The sequence below is a fragment of the Papio anubis genome, chromosome 1, assembly GCF_008728515.1.
Source record: "Papio anubis isolate 15944 chromosome 1, Panubis1.0, whole genome shotgun sequence".
In the NCBI taxonomy this organism is placed as follows: Eukaryota; Metazoa; Chordata; class Mammalia; order Primates; family Cercopithecidae; genus Papio; species Papio anubis.
The window spans coordinates 40,665,674-40,672,273 of NC_044976.1; the positions used below are offsets into that span (position 1 = coordinate 40,665,674).

The 6,600-nt window shown below is 43.3% G+C and overlaps 1 protein-coding gene across 7 annotated transcripts in view; it reads right to left on the reverse strand.

The window, feature by feature from the left end:
- The window catches only part of FOXJ3 (forkhead box J3), a 150,725-nt gene that overhangs the window by 143,668 nt on the left and 457 nt on the right, over positions 1-6,600 (reverse strand). For 4 of the 7 annotated variants that reach the window (XM_009206189.3, XM_021940131.2, XM_009206204.4 and 1 more), the window contains exon 1: positions 6,248-6,459. The exons of 1 other annotated variant lie outside the window; for it this stretch is intronic. The gene's annotated coding sequence lies outside the window, so the exon portion shown is untranslated. Of the gene's footprint in view, positions 1-6,247; positions 6,460-6,600 lie in introns of those variants that run through there. 2 more of the 7 variants (XM_009206198.4, XM_021940123.2) reach the window with 1 other exon arrangement.

Genomic DNA, 6,600 nt, shown 5'->3' on the forward strand with positions numbered 1-6,600 from the left:
TTGTATTTTTAGTAGAGAAAGGGTTTCACTATGTGGACCAGGCTGGTCTCAAACTCCTGACCTCAAGTGATCTGCTTGCCTCGGTCTCCCAAGGTGCTAGGTTTACTGGCGTGATTCACTGTGCCAGGTCACCTTTCCTATATTTTATCTTGTTATAGTACTAAAGTTTGACACTGTATGAGTCTCGTTTCCTTTTTGTTTCATCTGTTTTGTCCTGATCCCATAGAATAATAAGAAGATCCCAAGAAGAATTGAAAGACATCACATTCTCAGGTTATCAGTTGATATACATGTCAAATAGAATGGCAGCCAAAGGTACCTAACTACAAAAGGTTACTTAAAATAAGCAGAATGTCATTGTTATAAATATAAAAACAACATCTGGTTCCATATAACAAAGCTATTTCCATATCCCAACAGATGGCCCACAGTAATAATGCTCTGCTGATCTGGTTATAACAAATTCTATTAAATCAAAAATCCTGTACAGCAGATGCCTTTTCCAATTTCAGAGTAAGTCAATCTCTTTAACCAAAACACTATGCTTTGGTTCTTATTTGTGCACTAAAATCACGTTACGCCAATTAAGATGGTCAAATTTTGTGACAGTTGTTATAAAATGCCCCTGTGTTTTCTGCATTTTGGAGTGGAAGAGGTAAAGAGTAACTCCCTCCAGGATTGAAAGGCTAACTGTTCAAAATGGAAAACAAAAATTCACAGTTAAAGGAAGGCTGAGGAGAGAGGTAAAAGTGAGCTTTAGCTGTCTCAAGCCAAGGTTTCTGAATAGTGGCAACGCAGAAAGCTACGTGACTAACAAAGCCAAGAGTGAAGAACAGTGAAAATAATGTAATTTCTGAGCTGAGAAGCTTTAAGCAGGGACAAACAAAAAAATGTCTAAACAACATGTATCTTTGTACACTGTAGTGTTAAGTCCACTTTTAACAGAAAAGTGGATGTGATGTCAACTTAAAATTGCTGTTTAACTGTTTCCCCAACTACATTCGAAATCAAATCTTCATATTCTGGTCACGTCCTTACTTGAAATATTATCCTCTATTAATTCATAACACAGTAAACAGAACAGTGTAGTGATTAACAGCCACGGAGTTCTGAAAATAGACTGCAAGGGTTCAAATCCTGGCTCTTTCCATTCCAAGCTATGTTCCCTTAGTCAAATTACTTAACCTCTCTGTGCCCATTTCCTCATCTGTAAAACTACCATCTTTATAAAATTTACAACTAAAATAAATTTATAAAATCTACAATATATTTATAAAATATATTCATAAAATTTATAAAATATTAAGGGTTTTAAGACATGGATAATGAATGTAGAGTACTTAGAACACTTTTAGGCCTATAGTAAGGTCTCAAAAAATGTTAGCTATTATTATCATTATCATCACATGAACTCCATGAAAGTTCTGAATGAAAAGAAATATGAAATGATTTGTCTAAAAAGCAGAACAAATAAGCGGTAGAATCCAGGGGAAAAAAATCTTCATTTTAAGTCCGGAAGAAAATCAGTGGGCTGAGTACAGTGGCTCACGCCTGTAATCCTAGCATTTTGGGAGGCCAGGGTTAGCAGATCACTTGAGTCCAGGAGTTCGCGACCAGCATGGGCAACATAGCGAAACCACTTCTTTACAAAAAATACAAAAATTAGCTAAGCATAGTGACGCACATCTGTAGTCCCAGCTACTTGAGGGGGCTGAGGTGTGAGGATCACTGGGGCCCAGGAAGTTGAGGCTACAATGAGCCATGATCACGCCACTGCCCTCCAGCCTGGGCAAGAGTGAGACCCTGTCTCAAAAAAAAAAAAAAAAAAGTGATTCTTTGAGTAAATACATTTTCCAGTCCCTCTAAGTCTCCAGGAGATTACATGAGGATGCTTTAAGTTAAAACAGCAGCATAGAGTAGTGGAAACAGCACAGATATGAACTAAGAAGACCCACTTGCTCCACCAATTACTTAGGTGTACAACCCTAAGCAGGTCACCTAAACTTCAAATTGCTCATCTTAAGATGTTCTGACTTTATCACAGGGTTGTTGAGATCAAATGAGAGAATGTATGAGAAAATGTATATAAACCAATAAAACACTATATGAATGTTCAAGGGCCATGTCTTATTCATGTTTATATCCCCGATGCCTAGCAAAATGCATGGCAGAGGTTATAATCTAAAAGAAGGCCATGGGAGGGGTTGGCAGGGCGAAGATTCAATGAAAATGGGGAGGAGTTTAAAAGAATTAACAAACTTGGCCAGGCGCGGTGGCTCACACCTGTAGTCCCAGCACTTTGGGAGGCCGAGGCAGGCAGACCACTTGAGGTCAGGAGTTCAAGACCGGCCTGGCCAACATGGTGAAACCTCATCTCTACTAAAAATGCAGAAATTAGCCAGGGATGGTGGTGCATGCCTGTAATCCCAGCTACTGGGGAGGGTGAAGTAGGAGAATTGCTTGAACCTGAGAGGCAGAGATTGCAGGAGCCAAGATGGCGCCACTGTACTCCAGTCTGCGCGACAGAGAGAAACTCCATCTAAAATAATAATAATAATAATAATAAAAGAATAAGAAACTCAAATGCCCATCAACTAAAGCAATGGATATCAACATAGTATATCCATACAGTGGAATAATATTTGGCAATAAAAAGGAATGAAATACTGATACATGCTACATGGATGAGCCTTGAAACATATGCTAAGTGAAAGAAGTCAGACATAAAAGACCATATGATGTATGAAATGCCCACAACAGGCATTTGGAATTATCAACATCTCTACAAGATGTTAGGTACATTAGTGGCTGCCTGGAGGTAGGGGTATGGGGAGTGACTGCTGATGGGTACAAGGCTCCTTTTTGAAATGCTATCCTAAAAATGACTGTGGTGATGGTTGCACAACTTTGTGAATACACTAAAAACCGCTGACTTGTATACTTTAAATGTGTGAATGAAATGGTACTTGAATTATATTTCAAGACAGCTTTTTTTTTTTTTTTTAAGAGTAATAAAAGTTGAAGGAGAGAAGCATTAAAGTATAGAATCACCAGCTTTGGAACATAAGTTTGTTTCTTTTTAAAAGGAAATACTAAGAATTACCATACCAGATCCTAATGTCTCTACAAATCCTGTGAAAAACATCTCTGGCATCTATTCTTACCCTTCCTTTCAAATTTCTCTCTAAGGTTACAAATTATCTCCTCTGGTTTCATTCAATTGTCTTTTCATTGTAGCCACTGCTTCTGAACTTCTACTCTGCATTTGAAACTGTCAAACCCCGCCCTTGTAGAAAATCTTCCTTGGCTTCTGTGAAACTGATGCACTTTCTGGTTCTTCTCAGAATGCTATCAGCCTATTACAGGACCCAAAATTCCAAACCTCAAAGCTCTTTTTTCATTATACTACTATCCTCCCAACACACATCTACTGATGTGTTTTACCACCATCTATATCCCTGGTCAATGCAAAATCTATCTTTCATCTAATTGTTCATTGTATATGGAAATAATTACATGCATAAAGTTAAGTAAGTTGCCCAAAGTCCCTTCTGATTTTAATACCTTATTATGAAGATTTAATGAATTAAACACATTTAAGGCGCTTAGAACTACATCTGCCATACAGTAAGTAAACGTTAGCTATTATTTTTTTCCTACAACCACTATCTTATAACACACCCTCATCATCTTATTCCTAAAATTCTCCATGAGCATTCTAATCAGTCTCTCCACTCTCAGGACACTCAACTGATACAAAAACCTTCCTCAGGAACAAGATGCATCATCTTACTCTCATTCTTTAGAATCCATTGTGGTACCCTATCAAACTAAACCCTCTATCCTTGAAAGATCCTCCACCAATACCCCCCTCACCAATCCTAAACTCATTTATTATTATTCACCAACACAGATGATCTGACAGTCAAGTTCCTTGATATCATTTGTACACTGCCACTTCTCTCGCTTTGCACAGGCCCCTTCGCTCTCCTGAAATACATCTCTTCCCCTTTGGAAATTTGTATCTTTCTCAAATGTCACTTACACTTTTGACTTTGGTTGTACTGTTATCCCAAAGAGAAGTCCAATGCAAAGTCCAATGCAGTTTGGTAATTCTGAATGATGTACATGTTTCCCCAACAGAAAAAAACAACTCCGTTCTTTCGACATAAGTTGAAGCTTTCCAAGAGACCGCATATCTTATTTGTCTCTTCATACAGACTACTTCACACATAGATAACACGGAACTTTACAGAAGTACACAAATGCTGACTTACCAAAAAAAAAAGCCTCTGTATGTATCAGAACAACATTCTCTATTTTCCACTGCCCCACCCATACTTAGCATAATGAAAGCAGACAGAATCTAAAATATATATTTAAATATTTTCATTCTACATAGAACGAAAGGGAATATACGAACTGTACCAGATAAAAGGGAAAAAAAGTCAAAAATATACTCAAAGAATGTACAATGTGAAAAGCAAAGTGAGAATTCAGGACACTTTGGAATCTAGTAAGTGACTTCGAAACATTAAGATTTTCTATTTTACCCAAACTAATGAACAAAAAAGAGCCAAAATAAACAAGTTCTAGCCTCATTCAAAAAAAATCTAATGAAAGCATGAGAAACTTCCCAGCTTCGTCCTCAGCAGCACAAAATCAAGAAGATTCACCTCAATTCTGAGACACAAAAGCAAAAAGAGAAATCCTCCTATTTAAGAAACTAAAACATTTAATCACATCTATATAATATATGTCACTCCGAAAAAGAGAGAGGAGTTACTGCTTTTCTATAAATATTTGCTAGGGACCAGGGGGAATAGGTTTCTCTCACTGTTACTGCGGGAACAATCTGTGGTCTCAAAAGAGCCAAACAGAAGATGAAAACCCTAATCTGGAAGAGACCTTAAGAAAAAAAACTTAAGAAAAAAACTACTCAAAACCAGTTTCAAAAAAGAGAGTGCAATGGGTACTCAACAGAGTAAGGGGAAAAGTGAAGTAAAAGAGCTTCTACAAAATAAGTGACTAGGTGAAACTAGTGGTGCCTTGTGAGAAAAAGAGCTATGCATATAACGCTCCTATGACATCACGCTTTTTCACTGGGAAACAAAACGGAGGAAAACAAACACAAATAAATCTCAGAAAAAGACCAAAAAGGTGCCCACCAATCTCTAACTCCTTCAGGAATTAGAGTGAATGGCTCTAACTCACTCAGGAATCCAACTAGGGACAACACAAACGTGGAATGCACCAACACGGAATAGTAAAACCTTTGCTCACCAGACACACAAAAGGTAAAATCGAGAAATGAAAACTATATACCTGAATTCATCCGTAGCAAGCGCTTATTCTCTATGATTAACCAACAGAGGAAAGAATAAGAGCAGCTAATGGAAGAGGAGAAAAGATGTTAATGAAACTAAGCCCTGTTATGTCCCCTACTGGCCTCAATTTCAGAGTACAACTCTTGATTCTTCATCTAACCAACAGTCGGCCTCGGCAAAGCAAACTGATCCTAACACCTTCCATGCCACCGGGAGGAAATCACAGAGGAAAAACCATCCCGTTAACCTCCCTCCTCACCAGCTGCAAAAATGGAGCTGGGAGGGGGGGCGGGAGACACTCTACCACGTGGGCAGGATGCAACACACACAGGACAGCAACACGTCCGCATGGAACGTCTGCCTTTGCCCTAATCCCAGCAAAGGACACAGACACAGGATGGGCGGGAACGCAGGCACCCTCGCAAAGGCCTCCTCACCCCAAAGGGCCACCCCGAGGCGTGAGTTACAGCCCGCCCGGCAGAAAAGCGCCCCCAAGCTTGAAGGGAAGAAGCCGCAGACTGCCGGGGCCGGGGGCTAGCCCCGGCCAGGGGACAGGTCATGGATGGAAGGAGACGGTAGCTGCCCTCGGACTAGGCGCCCCCGGGATCCACGGCTGGTTCCCCGGGGCCCCGCCTGGGGGAGGGGCGGGAAACGCGGAGCCGCTGCTTCCCGGCTGAGGGGCAGCAGCAGCTGAAGAGAAGCGCCGCGGGGGAGGGAGGGACCCAGCCCTCAGCGCCCGCCGGGCCCCAGCCAGGGCCCAGGCCCCCTGCCCCGCCCGCCGCCCACCCTACAGCGCGGCTGCGACTAGAAGAGAGAGGGCTTCTCGCGGAGGGCAGCCCCTGCCTCCGATCTGGGAGATGCCCCAGCCCCGCCTCCTCGCCCGCCGCCCAGGCCCGGCCGCCCCGGCGGCGGGCACTTACCTCAGGCTGCGCAGGCCGGGACGGCCCGGCCGAGCCCCCGGCCGCTGCGTGCGTCTCCGCCCCCCGGGAAAGGTCCCAACGGTGCCTAGAGCGAGCGGCCGAGGCCCCGAGCAGCGCCGAGAGCGGCGGCGGCAGCAGGAGCAGCCAACATCCGGGGCCGCGCACCCGGAACTACTTCCCGACCCACATCCCCCTCCCGCCCTCGCGCCACCTCCTCCTGCGACGTCGCAGCGCCGCCGGCCCGGCGTCGGCGGCGTCAAGTCCCTGCGCGTCCTCGGCCGCGTCGACGCACGCGGGATCCCTCCGCTGGGACAAGTAGTTCCCTGAGACTGCCGGGGCCTGGGCTCGGCGGG